Raw genomic sequence first — 15694 nt, forward strand, 5'->3', positions numbered from 1 at the left:
GACATTTGTTTGCGGCGGCAAAGCGAGTGTTATCTCCACCCGGGGTGGAAGGGGCCTCGCTTCCGACATTAGCATCATAGGAGCAGGGTAGAGGTAAGGATCCAGTGCAGGAGGAAGGGCCATCAGGTGAACGAGAGACCGAATTCGTTCTCCTCCATGATGATGAGACAGATACAGAACCAAGAAATGCAGAGCTTACAGAGATCATCCAGGAGCAGCAATTAGTTATTGAGGGCTAATTGGAACATGAAGTACCTGGAGCAGAGAAACAAACAACTAGAGGACCAGCAGGCGATTATGGAGCTGCAAAACATTCATGAGCATCGCCAAGCTGCTCAAAGTAGAAGAGTTGAGCTCACATCATTGGAGCAAGAGATCAATGAGGATCGGGAAGCCCATCTCGAGAGCGTGAACATGCACTTGGAGAGGCTGCTAGACAAGGCCGATCAGGACCTTGCCTTGCTGAGACACATGACTTATCATTACAGGACACGAAATATGAGTGCAAGGGCCCGGATAAGGAGCTTAAAGGCAAAATTGAGCAAAGCAACCAAAGAGGCAAAGGAGGCAAAAGAGGAAAAAGAGTAAGATCGGCTTAGAATCTTGGTTGAGGCTTGTTTGGCATAGCATAGCACCTCATAGAGGACCTCTAGCCCAAATTTCAAGGAATTTGGGGAAATTTTGGTCACATGACAAATTTTTGGGCAAAACACAGGTTTTTTCTCCCTGTTCGAGAGCTCCAAATGAAGAATAGTTTGCATTTTTGGATTCAGCATGGAAAATCACGACTACTGGTGCTTGGAAAAGAAATTTGGGCAAAATCTGAGTCTCCAGGAGGTCAAAAACACCAAAACAACGGCCTCTCTACCCCTTTGTTGACACACAAGAAGCAGTCTTGGGAGAATGAAGATTTGAAGGGACAAATGAGCACCAAATTCAGAAATTCTAGTTGGGGTTAGAAAGTAGACAGGACTAGCTTTCCAAAAAGTCCACTTGGGCACATTTTGGACACTGGAAAGTGCCCCAAAACAGGCCCTAAAGCAGCGCGGCGCACAGAGGAAAAATTGCCAAATTTGCTTCTCTTTCGCGAAATTTCGATTCGCGACTTCTCCAAGTGGGCCCGCTCATCTAAACCTCAGTTTTTTTTGGCACCTAAGGTGGCATTTAAAGTATTTTTTCCCCAGATTGGCTTCTATCCAAGTGGCGAAGGAAGGAAAACGGTCACCCAATCCATTTGTCATGTTTGTAACGCTACACCTGTAGCTAATGGTTGGCTCTTCATCTCCATTTTGTAATGATTCAAGTAACTCCCCAACCCTTGAGTGTTCTATCTCTTCATGGCACATTCTATATATTGTATGTAAGCTATTTGCAAAGGGTTGTCTTGTAACTTCTAGGAGACTGCGGGAAAGAAACTCTATTTCTTCACTGTATATTTTTGACAGAGAATTAATGAAAGGCAGCGGCTCTGTTTCATGAGATTCATGTGGTTGTGAGTGTAGCAAATGTGTCTCTTATGTTTTCATATGTATTTCGTTATGTTTCATAATTCAATTCATGTTCATTTCTAGTGAAATTTTCTGAGTTAGATAAGGTAGAATTCAATTTTATTGCTCTGCCTGTGGGAAAATTTCATGTTCAGTGTTCTTCTTCTGTTGAAAAGGATTCATGTTCCTATGCCCTTTTCACTCTCCTAAATAATCTCTCCATTCTGTGTTATTTCAAACTAAAGTGCTACACTTTCCGCCTGCCTTGCCTCACGAAGTAATCTGTGCCTTTGTATTAAATTCTATGTTCTTTCCTGACCATTGGTCCCATACCATCCCAGAAGCTCAGTCATTCATAAAAATTGTTTCTTGTATCCCTATTCACTTACTAGCCTAAGATCAATACTTCACTGTAAGTCATCTCAGACCATTTTTTTCTTATCTATTCACTGAGCGTGACTCGGAGAGAGCCCTCTCCTGTTCTGGTAGGGCTAGCTACGAGACTGAGCGTGGTTTGTGGTTACCTTGAATTTTTCCTTCCTTCAGCCTAGGGCAGATTTAGGTGCTAACATAGTGGCGACTCTGCTGGGGAACAACTGAAATCAAATCCCCATATTCCTTAATAATTCTAAACTTCCGGATGATAAGTTTAGGATTGGAAAGGCTGAGTAAGTTGGTTGTGTCCTGTGATTTTTCTCAATAGCACGCTGGCTTCGAGACGATATACCAGAGCCAATCCAGACCCGGATCCTCCTCATATCTACGAAAATCCCAATTTGATTCGAAGACTCCTTCGTCAAGAAAGCACCATAACTCCTGTGTTCAAGTCTCATTCATGTCCTGATATTTTTGAGTATCTTGAAGAGCTTGAGTTTGACGAATGGTTTGAAATATCATTGTTTGAGTCTAAATCTGAAAGGGCTGTTGACTATACTGTCCCCAATCCACAATTTCTTGTAGACTTAGAAACCGAAAGAGCTAATCGGTTAATTGATAATTATATTGCGGCACAGCCTCAAACTCCAATTGCTAGCCCCTTACAAACTGTACACACCCCTCCAACACCTCCAAGGCCGAATCCACCAAGAGTGATGGCTGCCCGTTTCGCACCCCTTGTTCTACCCCAAGTTCTAGATGATATGCCCTCAGATTATCAAAGCAAAATCCCATTTTTTGATGGCACTCCTAACAGCATTACTGCCTAGCAACATGTGGACAAAATGGCAAACTTCTATGAACTTCATGAGATCGATGCGGAGAATGTGGCAATGAGACTCTTTGTACAGACATTTGCAGGTGATGTGAGGAAATGGTTCAGAGGTTTTCCGGCAGCAAGTATCACTACCTTGGCCGAACTACAAAGACAATTTTTAAATCGATGGGAAGTGAAAAAGAATCCCCTTCAAATTCTGGTTGAATATGAACAAATCAAACGAAACGCTGGTGAGTTGGTCCAAGATTATTGTGTTAGATTCAATACAGTTTATAACGAGATTCCAGATCATCTAAAGCCATCCGTGGGACTAGCTATGATGAAATTTCCGGATGGTTTTGATGCTGACATGGCCTACCAATTAAGAGAGAGAGAACCGGCCACAATGGAAGACATGCAGAAAATCGCGGTCAGCGTTGAAGCGAATCTGCTGTCCAAGAGAGCTAGAGCGAAAGCAGAAAAGAAAGTCACGGTTAAGGAAGAGTCTTCTTCGATGGATCAATTACTCAAAAAGGTAGAGCAGATGCTTGAAAGGGTGAAGCTTGACAAACCTGAGCCACAAGTTAGAAATCCTAACTTTCGTGGCCAGCAGCAACAACCATAATATAGAATAAGACAAAGAGATCGGCGCGCCCAAGAGCAGACAGCACAACAGCCAGTACAAACACCTTTGCAGCAAAATTTTGTGCATGGACTGGAGTCAGATGAGGACGGAAATGTAATAGGTGAAGAAAACCACCTCTTTATTCCAGATGAGTTGCCTACTTACATTACCAAAGAAGAAGAGTGTGTGGTGAGCTCAACTGCACACAAAGATGCAGATTTCATTCTAGCAAGTGACACTGTTTTACAACAAGAATCAGAGGAGTATCAAAGGGGATATATGAATGCTCTGTCCGCACAGCAACAACGATATTCACTTAGAAACAGAGATGTGCCGGCCAAACCAATTTAGAAAAAGAAGGATGTTGAAGCATCAAATAATGATTCATCAATTTCACAAAGGAAAGGAAAGGAGGCGGTTGGTCCGGAGAGTAGTAAATCAACATCAGTAGAACAATCACATCAGCAAGCCGCATCAAAAGAAAAGGAAAGGAAGGAAATCCCAGTCAAAGAGGTAGAAAAGAGTCCCGCTTTTAATTTAGAGAATGAGATTTCTAAGTTAAAGGTATCCATCCCCTTGACTGAAATAATGAAGAATAGCAATTATAGAGGACAAATATCTAAGATGTTGAATTTGGACCCAATGTCTGACATGGTAAATGTTGAAGATGATTAGCTTGAAATGATTTTTGGGCCAACATCGAATGGTGAGTCTCCTGATAGTGATGTGCCACCCTTTTACATCAGTTTAAGATTGCATGATTTTGTGTTACACAATGCCATGTTCGATTCCGGAGCTTCTCACAATCTCATGCCCAAGGCTATCATGGATAAGCTCGGTCTAGACATCACCCGGCAATAACACGATCTCTATTCATTTGATTCTAGCAGAGTAAGATGTATAGGACTCATCAAAAACTTGGTTGTGAGTTTGGATTAGCTTCCTATGAAAAATGTTTTGATGGATGTGGTGGTAGCAGATATTCCTCCAAGGTTTGGGATGCTTCTTTCCAGGTCTTGGGTAGCGAAATTGAAAGGGACACTACAGCTAGATTTATCCTATGCAACGATTCTGGTGTTCGGACAAATGAGGAAATTATATCGGGAACAAAAAATGAAATATATGATCACTAGCAAGGAGAAACCAATAAATCATCCAATTAACTATGTACATACAGATTTAGAGCCTTTTGTTTTGTATTCAGATAGTTTAAATGATATAGATAGTCAGTTAGTAGAAGCAGATGATATTCCGGAAATAACAAAAAATTTCAGAGAAATTTTAAAGAAAGAAGGACAAGAACAACAGAACAATGTTGGGCAATCAGCTGAAAGTAATGGACAGCAAGCAGACAAGGCACAACAAACAGATTTCCAGCACTTACAAGAGGAGGAAGAAGGTTTGTGGACCATGGATTTTGATGGAGCAGTGGGAAATGATGGCACTGGAATTGGAATTTGGGTACGCAGTCCTTTCTCCGCCCCAAACAAAGTGCCTAGTAGCGTGAGGGTTTGCTCTTATAATTTGGCTTTTGAGTGTTCAAACAATGAAGTTGAATATGAAGCTCTGATTGCTGGCCTGAAGATTCTAAGGAAGCTGAATGCTAAGAGGATTTCGGTATATGGCGACTCTGAATTGGTAATAAAGCAGGTCAGAGGCGAGTATCAAGCAAAGCATCCTAGGATGCGGGCCTACCGTAATGTAGTTCTAGATATTCTAAAATTATTTTCAGAATACACCTTGACATGTGTGTCTCGTATACAAAATAGTATTGCTGACGCTCTTGCCAAGGTAGCAAGTAGTTTGAAGATCCCAATGAATTCCATCAATAAATTTGAAATCCATGTCAAGCATCATCCAACCATTCCAGACAATCAGAGATATTGGCAAGTGTTTCAAGATGATGAGGAGATTAATGATTTTCTGCAAAACAAAGGCAAGTTCAAAGAAACCTCAATTGATGTAGAAAATGACAATGGTAAAGGGAATGGTACAGATGAAGCGCAGATCAATGAAATGGACGTGTTACAGCTGAAGAATAACGTTATTCCTAAAGGCTTGATACCTTTAGAAGAAATTTTTGATCAAGATGATGTAGCCCGCAAGCCAACATTGCAGCCAACAGAGAAGAGTGTAGAAGAGGTCAACATCGGAACAGCTGCCAATCCTAAGTTGGTAAAATTGTCCAAAGCATTTCCGCCAAAGATCAAGGACAAATACATCATTTTGCTGGCTTCATTTGTAGATGTGTTTGCTTTGGGACTATTCTGATTTAAAGACCTATGATACCAATATAATTTAGCACACGATACCCATCAAGCCCAATAAAAAACCATTCAGACAAAATTTGAGAAGGATAAATCCAAAGTTGCTGCCATCTATTGAAAAGGAGGTAAACAGGTTGTACAAGTCAGGTATCATTGTGCCCATCAGATTTTCAGATTGGATCTCTAACTTGGTGCCCATATGAAAGAAGACAGGTGAGATCCGCTTATGCATTGATTTCAGAAATCTAAATAAAGTTTCATTGAAGGACAACTATCCACTGCCCAAAATGGACCATATACTTCAGCGAGTAGTGGGAGCATCTCGTATGTCACTACTTGATGGCTATTCCAGATATAACCAAATTTCTGTCCATGAAGACGACCGGGACAAAACAACATTCACCACTCCATGGGGAACATTTCATTACGCTAAAATGCCTTTCGGTTTAAAGAATGCAGGTGCCACATTTCAGCGTGAAATGGACTTGGCTTTTGCAAATGACAAGGATGTGTTTTTGGTGGTGTATCTGAATGATTTGACGATGTTTTCCAAATCTGATGAAGAGCACATGCATCATCTAAAAACTATCTTTCAAAAGTGCAGAAAATATGGTTTATCGCTGAATCCGAAGAAGAGCTTGTTTGCCATGGAGGAAGGCCAATTACTCAGGCACATTATCTCAAAGGATGGCATTTGTATTGACCCAGCACGTTTGCAAGCAATTCAGCAAATCGATCTGCCCCGGAATAAAAAAGAGATACAATCGTTGAATGGTAAGATGAATTTTCTACGTCACTTTGTGCCTAATCTTGCTGAACACTTAAGAGAGATGAACAACATGCTCAAGAAGGACAGCCAAGTGAAATGGATAGAGGAGGCTGTAAAATCTTTCAATTTGGTCAAATTGGCCCTTTCTTCAGCTCCAGTTCTAGTCAGCCCGGACTACACTCAGGATTTCATATTGTTTTCATTTGCTTCAGAGCACACTATGGCAACAATATTATTGCAGAAAAGAGATGATCACGAAAGACTCATAGCATTCTTCAGCAGGGCTATAAGAGATGTAGCTTTAAAGTACAACATCATTGAGAAGCAAGCCCTGGCACTGGTGAAGGCATTAAAGGATTTCCGGGTATATATTCTACAATCTCATATTCTAGCCTATGTACCTAACGCTGCTATAAAAGATGTTTTAGTGCAGACTGATCCTGAAGGAAGAAGAGGCAAATGGATTGCAGCCTTGCTGGAATATGATGTGGAAATAAAGCCCACAAAGCTAGTCAAAGGACAGGGGTTGGCGAAGCTAATGGCCGAATCAAACTTGCATGCCTTGGACATAAATCTGATCGCTGCTATGTCCGATGAGAACGAGGAAATATCATCCATTCAGGTATCTGAAATGTTTACTCTGTCCCCATGGTATTTAGATATAATATATGTTCTTAGAAATTTGTCACCACTGCCCGACATGCCTAGAAACAAAGCGAGAACACTCAAGTTGAAGGCTGCCAAGTTTTTCATTTTAAATTTTGCGCTGTATTGGAAAGATCCTAGTGGCATTTTGTTAAATTTTTTGGTGGAAGAGGAGGCAAAGAAAGTCATGGAGGATTTCCACGGAGGAGAGTGTGGTGGTCACCTTTTTTGGAAGTCAACAACAAATAAAATTCTGAGAGTAGGGTACTATTGGCCAACATTATTTGCTGATGTACATAAGATGGTCAAGCGCTGTCATAAATGTCAGATTTTCAAAGGAAAACAGAAGTTACAACCTTTGCCACTTAAGTCGATTGAGGTGAGTGCTCCTTTCCAGCAGTGGGGGTTGGATTTCATTGGTGAAATTCATCTCGCTTCTTCCGGTCGACATAGATGGATCCTCACAGCGACAGATTATTTCACAAAATGGATTGAGGCAACTCCCACCAGACAAGCTACAGATACGGTAATCATTTCATTTCTTGAAAATAACATCTTGTCTCGTTTTGGTTGTCCGAATAAGTTAATCACCGATAATGCAGCAGCTTTCAAATAAAAAAGGATGGTAGAATTTTGTCATAAATATCACATCATTTTGGGTCATTCAACTGCCTATCATCCGCAAGGAAATGGATTGGCAGAGTCTTCAAATAAATCATTGGTCAACATCATCCAGAAGCTGTTGGAAATAAATAAAAAGAGCTGGAATAAGAGGTTGGTCCATGCGCTTTGGGCAGATCGGATCAGTCACAAAAAATCCATTGGTATGTCACCGTTTGAGCTTGTTTATGGAGTTGACACAGTATTTCCCACCTCTCTCGTTGCCCCGGTAGTCAAACTTCTTCAGGAAGCCAGAAATGAAGAAGATCCCATGCAGAGAAGGTTGAATCAAATGATCCACTTGCAGCAGAAAAGAGAAGAAGTTTTCAAGAACACATCCAAATTGCAGGAGAAAATTAAGAAAATTTATGACAGAAAAGCAAAGGCAGATAAATTTCAGTTAGATGATGTGGTGCTGAAGTGGGATGCAAGGAATGAAGAGAAAGGTAAGCACAGAAAGTTCGAGAATCTTTGGAAAGGTCCTTTCAAGATTGCAGCATATAGGGGTCAGAATGCCTTTCTTTTGAAGGAAATGAAAGGGTAATATAGTCCAGGAGGGCCAATCAATGGTCAGCTACTCAAGCGGTACCATTTCTGAGTTTATTAATGCTGCTTCCACTGTCATTGTAAATACCATTTTTATTTCAGTTTGGTTTCAGTCTGTCAAGTTAGTTTTTGAGTCATTTCAATGTCAAGTTTGAGTCAATTTTTTGGTCATTTTAGTTTCATAAATGAGTCAGAGTCCTGTGTTGTTCATCGAAATGATGACTCCATAGCCCAATGGATGAAAAAGGCACTGTCTAGCTCCTCCAGAGATCTACTGTTCTTGGCACCTCCAAGGAGCTACCATCCCCCATTGGAGCCAATGTTAGAGTCGGTCTGGTCAGTCCTCCATCAGAGATCAAAACTCTTTATGCATTTCATTTTTAGGTGTCCCGATCCATTCATTTAGCTGCATTCCGCTAGGGGCATGCCATGATCTGATGGAGAAGGTCATGCTAGTCATCTCCCCTCATGTCTGGCTCTTGCTATTATGAGGAGTGTTAGATTCGGTCTGGTCAGTCCTCTGTCAGAGATAAAAACTCTTTATGCATTTCATTTTTAGGTGTCCCGCTCCATTCATTCAGCTGCATTCCGCTAGGGGCATGCCATGATATGACGGAGAAGGTCATGCTAGTCATCTCCCCTCATGTCTGGCTCCTACTGGCTTAGGTCTTGTGTCAATAATCACCAAAGTCCATGACAATCAAGGTCTGGTCCTTCAATGGACAAAGGTCATTTTTGGTCATTTGGTCTAGGAATTGAACAATTTGGTCTTTAATATGTCCAGTAAAGCCATGCAGGCCAGAGTGATGACCTTGCAAAGTAATGATCCGTAGTGTTTCATCGTCATATTGATAAACTTCGACTGTTCTTCAAAACTCTGTTTTGAAGAAAAGTCAAACAGTGCTATTGATGACAAAATTTTCAAAAAGAGTATTCAGTTGATTTCTACAGGTGCAGTCATGGTTTCAGTGGCCAAATGATCTGTCATGCAATTCCCGCAAAAAGTGTCCAAAATTTCATCATTTGAGCCAAAATTTAGAGAAAAAGTGAAAATCAGGGTTGTATTAAAGTCAGTGAAAAAGTGTCAAATAGGACATTAGAAAGGTGGGTTTTTTGAAAAAGAAAATTTAAAACATGACCTCCAAGCCTATATACACAAGTTTCCATCATAAATCCAAGTCATTGTGCAATCAAAGAGCTTAGAGAAACATTGCAAGGTCGTGGAGTGTGAAATCGCGCAATTTGGAGCAGTTGGAGGAAGTTTCAGGGTGCATGGCGCACACAGGTAGGGGCACAGTGCACACACAGGGCGCAGCACACACAGATCCCACCCATAGTGTTAATTTCTAACTAGCGCGATGCACACAGAGTGCGTGGCGCACTAGGTTTTGCGCGTGGCGCACAGAGACAAAGTGCCCAGAACGTGCCAAAACTCCCTCAAATCTTTGGTGAAGCCCCTCTAATAGCAAGGTAGGCTCTCAAACTCACTTGTTCATCAAATTGGATAAATATATGGTGGTTTTTATGCCCATGACTGAAATGAAACAAAACTCTTAAAGCAACCACAAAAAGACACCAAGAAACCATCTTGCTAGGGTTATGCCATTGTGTTGTTGCTGCCAAGGTTTTATTTTCCCTACCCTACCCCTGTTCCTTATTCCCTTATGCCATTTTTCCTATTATCACTACCCTAATACTACCAACTCATATTCCCTTTCCTCTCCTCCTATTGCTCAATAAAAACTCCAAACCCTACCTTATTAAAACCCCAAACCCTAACCTATCAAAATACCCAAAATCCCTACAAATCCCTAAACAAAATTCTCCCTATAACCCCTATTCACATTACATTATTCCCCTCCTAATACTCCCTTGTTTCATTGTTCCCCTTGGTGGCAGATATCACAAACAACACCCAGCTTCACCATCATCAAAGGGGCAGCCTAAAATACAGTTTATAAACAACAGTCATGGCATCTGAGGGTTCATCAGAGTATGAGGTGGAAACTCATAGTGATACAGCTTCAGGAGAATAGGCTCCCAGGAGACATCGTAGGAGTGGCAAACATGTTAGGGATGAGCCAAATACCCTCACTAAGTTGTAGGCATGCCCTCTTGCTATGTCATGTTTCCAGCACCTAGCATGTTTTGAATTTTCTCAGAGGGTGGCAAATGTTAGAGTTCATCATGAGTTGGCCCGTCTGTTTGTGCTTCACCTACATGGAGGTCAGTCTGCCTTGGCCGGGGTCACCTTCACATTGACACCCGAAACTATATCAGTGGCAACAAGCATACCAAATGTTGGAGAACAGTGGCATAAGAAGAAAAAGGTGGATAGGCATCATTATGAGCCTTACATAAAGGCCAGTTGTCTGAGGCAGCTCATGAGGGTTTTCCCATTCAGATTTTTGAGAGATGAGTATGCTCCACTCATGAAATTGATCATGAAGTATTTCAGCTGCGAGGGGAGGTTTTCTCGCCTTTATACCTATCACATCAGGTTGCTCATGCACTTTACCAGGGTGCGGATGATGAACCTCCCATTTTTCATTTGCGGGAACATAGAGAGGATGAAAAGTTTCATGCAGCATAAGACCCCTCAGCAATAGCTCAACAGTGTTTATCACTTTGCTCTTATCCGGATTTTGGTGGATCATCAGTTGGGATTGCAGGGTATTTCTTGGGAGGACTTCATCTCCCGTGACTTCTTCAGCACTCCACAGGTAGTATCAGAGGCAGAGCATGAGATAGGTGGTCCATCACATCAGTATGAGCGCCATGAGACTACTACTATGCCAGTATTCATCACCTATCAGAGAGGCAGTAGACATTTGTTTGCAGCGACAAAGCGAGTGTTATCTCCACTCGGGGTGGAAGGGGCCTCGCTTCCAACATCAGCATCACAGGAGTAGGGTAGAGGTAAGGAGCCAGTGCAGGAGGAAGGGCCATCAGGTGAACGAGAGACCGAATTCATTCTCCTCCATGATGATGAGACAGATACAGAACCAACAAATGTAGAGCTTACAGAGATCATCTAGGAGCAGCAATCAGTGATTGAGGGCTTATCCCTTGACTTGGAGAGGGCTAAGTGGAACATGAAGTACCTGGAGCTGAGAAACAAATAGCTAGAGGATCAACGGGCGATTATGGAGCTGCAAAACATTCGTGAGCATCGCCAAGCTGCTCAAAGGAGAAGAGTTGAGATCACATCATTGGAGCAAGAGATCAATGAGGATCGGGAGGCCCATATCGAGAGCATGAACATGCACTTGGAGAGGCTGCTAGACAAGGCCGATTAGGACCTTGCCTTGCTGAGACACATGGCTTATCATTACAGGACACAAAATATGAGTGCAAGGGCCCGGATAAGGAGCTTAAAGGCAAAATTGAGCAAAGCAACCAAAGAGGCAAAGGAGGCAAAAGAGGCAAAAGAGCAAGATCGCCTTAGAATCTTGGCTGAGGCTTCTTTGGCATAGCATAGCACCTAATAGAGGACCTCCAGCCCAAATTTCAAGGAATTTGGGAAATTTTGGTCACATGACAAATTTTTGGGCAAAACACAGGTTTTTTCTCCCTGTGGCGCGGCGCTAAAAATCGAGAGCTCCAAATGAAGAATGGTTTGCATTTTTATATTTAGCATGGAAAATCACAACTACTGGTGCTTGGACAAGAAATTTGGGCAAGATCTGAGTCACCTGAGGTCAAAAACACCCAAAAAACGGCCTCTCTGCCCCTTTGTTGACACATAGGAAGCAGTCTTGGGAGAATGAAGATTTGGAGGGGAAAATGAGCACCACATTCAGAAATTCTAGTTGCGTTAGAAAGTAGACAGGACAGGCTTTCCAACAAGCCCACTTGGGCACATTTTGGACACCTGCAAGTGCCCCAAAACAGGCCCCAAATTAGCGCGGCGCACAAAGGAAATGGCGCGGCGCACAGAGGAAAAATTGCCAAATTTGCTTCCGTTTTGCGAAATTTCGATTCACGACTTCTCCAAGTGGGCCCCTCATCTACACTTCGGTTTTTTTTAGCACTTAGGGTGGCATTTAAAGTATTTTTTCCCCAGATTGGCTTCTATCCAAGTGGCTAAGGAAGGCAAACGGTCACCCAACCCATTCGTCATGTTTGTAACGCTGCACCTGTAGCTGATGGTTGGCTCTTCATCTCCATTTTGTAATGATTCGAGTAACTCCCCAACCCTTGGGCGTTCTATCTCTTCATGGCACATTCTATATATTGTATGTAAGCTATTTGCAAAGGGTTGGCTTGTAACTTCTGGGAGACTGTGCGAAAGAAACTCTATTTCTTCACTGTATATTTTTGACAGAGAATTAATGAAAGGCAGTGGCTCTGTTTCATGAGATTCATGTGGTTGTGAGTGTAGAAAATGTGTCTCTTATGTTTTTATATGTATTTCTTTATGTTTCATAATTCAATTCATGTTCATTTCCAGTGAAATTTTCTAAGTTAGATAAGGTAGAATTCAATTTTATTGCTTTGCCTGTGGGAAAATTTCATGTTCAGTGTTCTTCTTCTATTGAAAAGGATTCATGTTCCTATGCCCTTTTCACTCTCCTAAACAATCTCTCCATTCTGCATTATTTCAAACTAAATTGCTACACTTTCTGCCTGCCTTGCCTCACGAAGTAATCTGTCCCTTTGTATTAAATTCTCTGTTCTTTGCTGACCGTTGGTCCCATACCATCCCATAAGCTCAGTCATTCATAAAATTTTTTTCTTGTATCCCTATTCACTTACTAGCCTAAGATCAATACTTCACTGTAAGTCATCTCAGACCGTTTTTTGCTTATCTATTCACTGAGCATGACTCAGAGAGAGCCCTCTCCTGTTCTAGTAGGGCTAGCTACCAGACTGAGCGTGGTTTGTGGTTACCCTGAATTTTACCTTCCTTCAACCTAGGGAAGATTTAGGTGCTAACAAGGAGGTCATCAACCTCACCCTAGAATATGAAAAGTATCTCTTTGTTTTAACTAGTTCAAAGAAGAAAATTAATATAACCAAGATTAGAACGAATTCTCATGAGCTCCATAGTGAAACGAGTCGTTGGGTAGTTCCTAAAACACCATGGATGGAAAGGATCTCCCATATCTGTGAGAATCTGAACATCAAGGATGAAAACCACTTCCTCTTAGATTTCCCCGCATACAACCACATTAGATCTCAGTTTCATAATCTTTGTTGCAATACTGACCTTCCTAGCCTTTTACAATGTCAAAATTATACTGAGCTTAAGAGTCTTCTCTCCAAGCTTTTTGAGCATAGGAATACAATCTTAAATCAAACTAAATAATAATTCGTTTATTTAGGTCCGATAGGCCAAAGTTTGGTCTTAGTGGAAGTTAACCATCATTATCATCATCATCATCAATAAATCATATTCTATAAGTGACAAATTAATTTGTGAGTTGATATTTTCTTATCCTCTTCTAAATTAAGAATAAGTTAGATATGATCACTAGCTAAAAAGAGTGACAACAAAGTGTAATAAAAAAAAATGGGTGTGATTATGAAATATTAGTAATTTAGTATAAGGCATAATTATTTTATGGGAGGGGCCAAGAAGTAGTTAATGTAGATTAGATTGGTTGTGTGAAAATTTTACCGTGTACTTATGTGTTTTGGTTTCATAGATCTGTGAGTTATGTAACCCACTATAGATGCATTGAATTGTGCTGACTTGTGTAAATAAAGTAATAAAATGTGTGGAGAAGCACACTAATGATGAATCCTAGGAGACATTTCTTCAAGGAAGGTATGGACAAGTGCACTAACTCAGGGATGGAATTTGATGGGAAAATTAGCCATTAAGGAGTGACTTTGTCATCAAATACAGTTAAACAATTTGCAAAACCATCAACATCTTTTGTTGAAACTGTAAATATGGATCGGGGGTGTGAAAATCATGGGTGGGTCTACTTTGAAATGACATCCCTACACTCACTAAGTGAGCCTTTTGATTGGACATCTATGAAACCATTACAAAGCATGACTTGTAATCAATCCAGTACTCGGCTAGGTGATCTTTGGTCATCGAATCCACTCGCCCTAGAAATTTTTGAAGGGCTTCTGGCCTTAGGAACATCATCATATTCTCCTCAATATCCAATGGGTGTAATTAAAGAACATTAAATAAATTTAAACGAGATTTCCCACATATCTAGGCCATGAATTGATGACCATTTTGTTCTTGAAGGAGAACAAGAAGCATATGCCTTGGGGGCTACAGAGTACCACGATTGGTTGGCAAACTAGGGAAGTGGTCGTGGTCATGTTTCCATATTGTTGTGTTTAAGAATGAAATAAATCTTAGGGAATTCCCCTCCTATGGCATCCTAGGAATTCTAACGTCTCATCAATCAAAGGCCATACGAAGGTGTTAGGTGACATTCCTCCTAAAGCTGGAGATGCAACCAATATATCTTGGGCCATTGAACCATTAATGTAGGGTAGTAGTATATGCTATCCATTGGATTATGTACTTTCCATAATCGAACAGGTGGCATATATTGTCACCCTGCATTAATGGGTCAATCACCCAGGATATAAGTCTTGTCGAGTTGTATGTTTGATGATGAGATAAAAGAAGATGATGTTGACTTCGTTAGAAATGTGGAAATCATACTATAGATACTTTAATGTAAAAAGAATGGGTGTTGGTTTTTCTTCATGAGCTTTGTTGGCTTCTTTGTTAAGCTATATTTTTGTTTTCATTATTTTTGTTAAGGTGGATATGATAGCATAATGACTAAAGCTATCTGAGAATCTTGAGAATGAACTCTAGTAAGAATATATGGGTATGTTTTGTTTCTTCTACAATATTAATTAGGAGATAAAAAGTATGTTCAATATTATTTTTGTTTAGGGGATAAGAATCTATAAAGTCAAAAGTGGTATAGGTAATAGTAAAGTGAAATTATATTGTCAAAGCTAAATGAGATCAAGTGTATGTGAAAGCTCAACATGGATAGTTGTCTAGTTAGTTTGAAAGTTGTGGATTTAGGGAAGGGTTCCTCATTAGATGTAGAGAATTGCATTTGGATTGCAATATGCTAGTGAGGTTATGCAATAGCTTGAAAAATGTTGTTCAATAATTGAAATCTACATATCCATGATTGAGGATTTGAGAAGCACAACTCAGAAAGTACACGCTTGTGAGAATTACAAGAAAACTTGATGGAGATCACATTGGGCTAGGAATTGTAAATGTTCTAAAGAGTGTCTGATTATGTGTCTTTGTTTGTGTATATGTAATAATGTAAGCATTAAGAGTGGGTGTTTGAATTTATAACATCTCTCACCCCATTAAATCATCCCAGGATGTGGGACGATTACTCGTTTGACCATATATCCAAGGTTTATTATGAAGATGGGGTTACAACAACTTTTTTTCTCAAAGTATTCGAATCCTAAAACTAATGTGACCATTACATTAAGCTCGTCGAGAAAATTTGTGATATAAATTTTAACTCAATCTGAATTCTG

This window comes from Pinus tabuliformis, chromosome 1_1 (assembly GCF_031772625.1).
Source record: "Pinus tabuliformis cultivar Carrire ecotype Pingquan chromosome 1_1, CPIR1, whole genome shotgun sequence".
NCBI lineage: Eukaryota > Viridiplantae > Streptophyta > Pinopsida > Pinales > Pinaceae > Pinus > Pinus tabuliformis.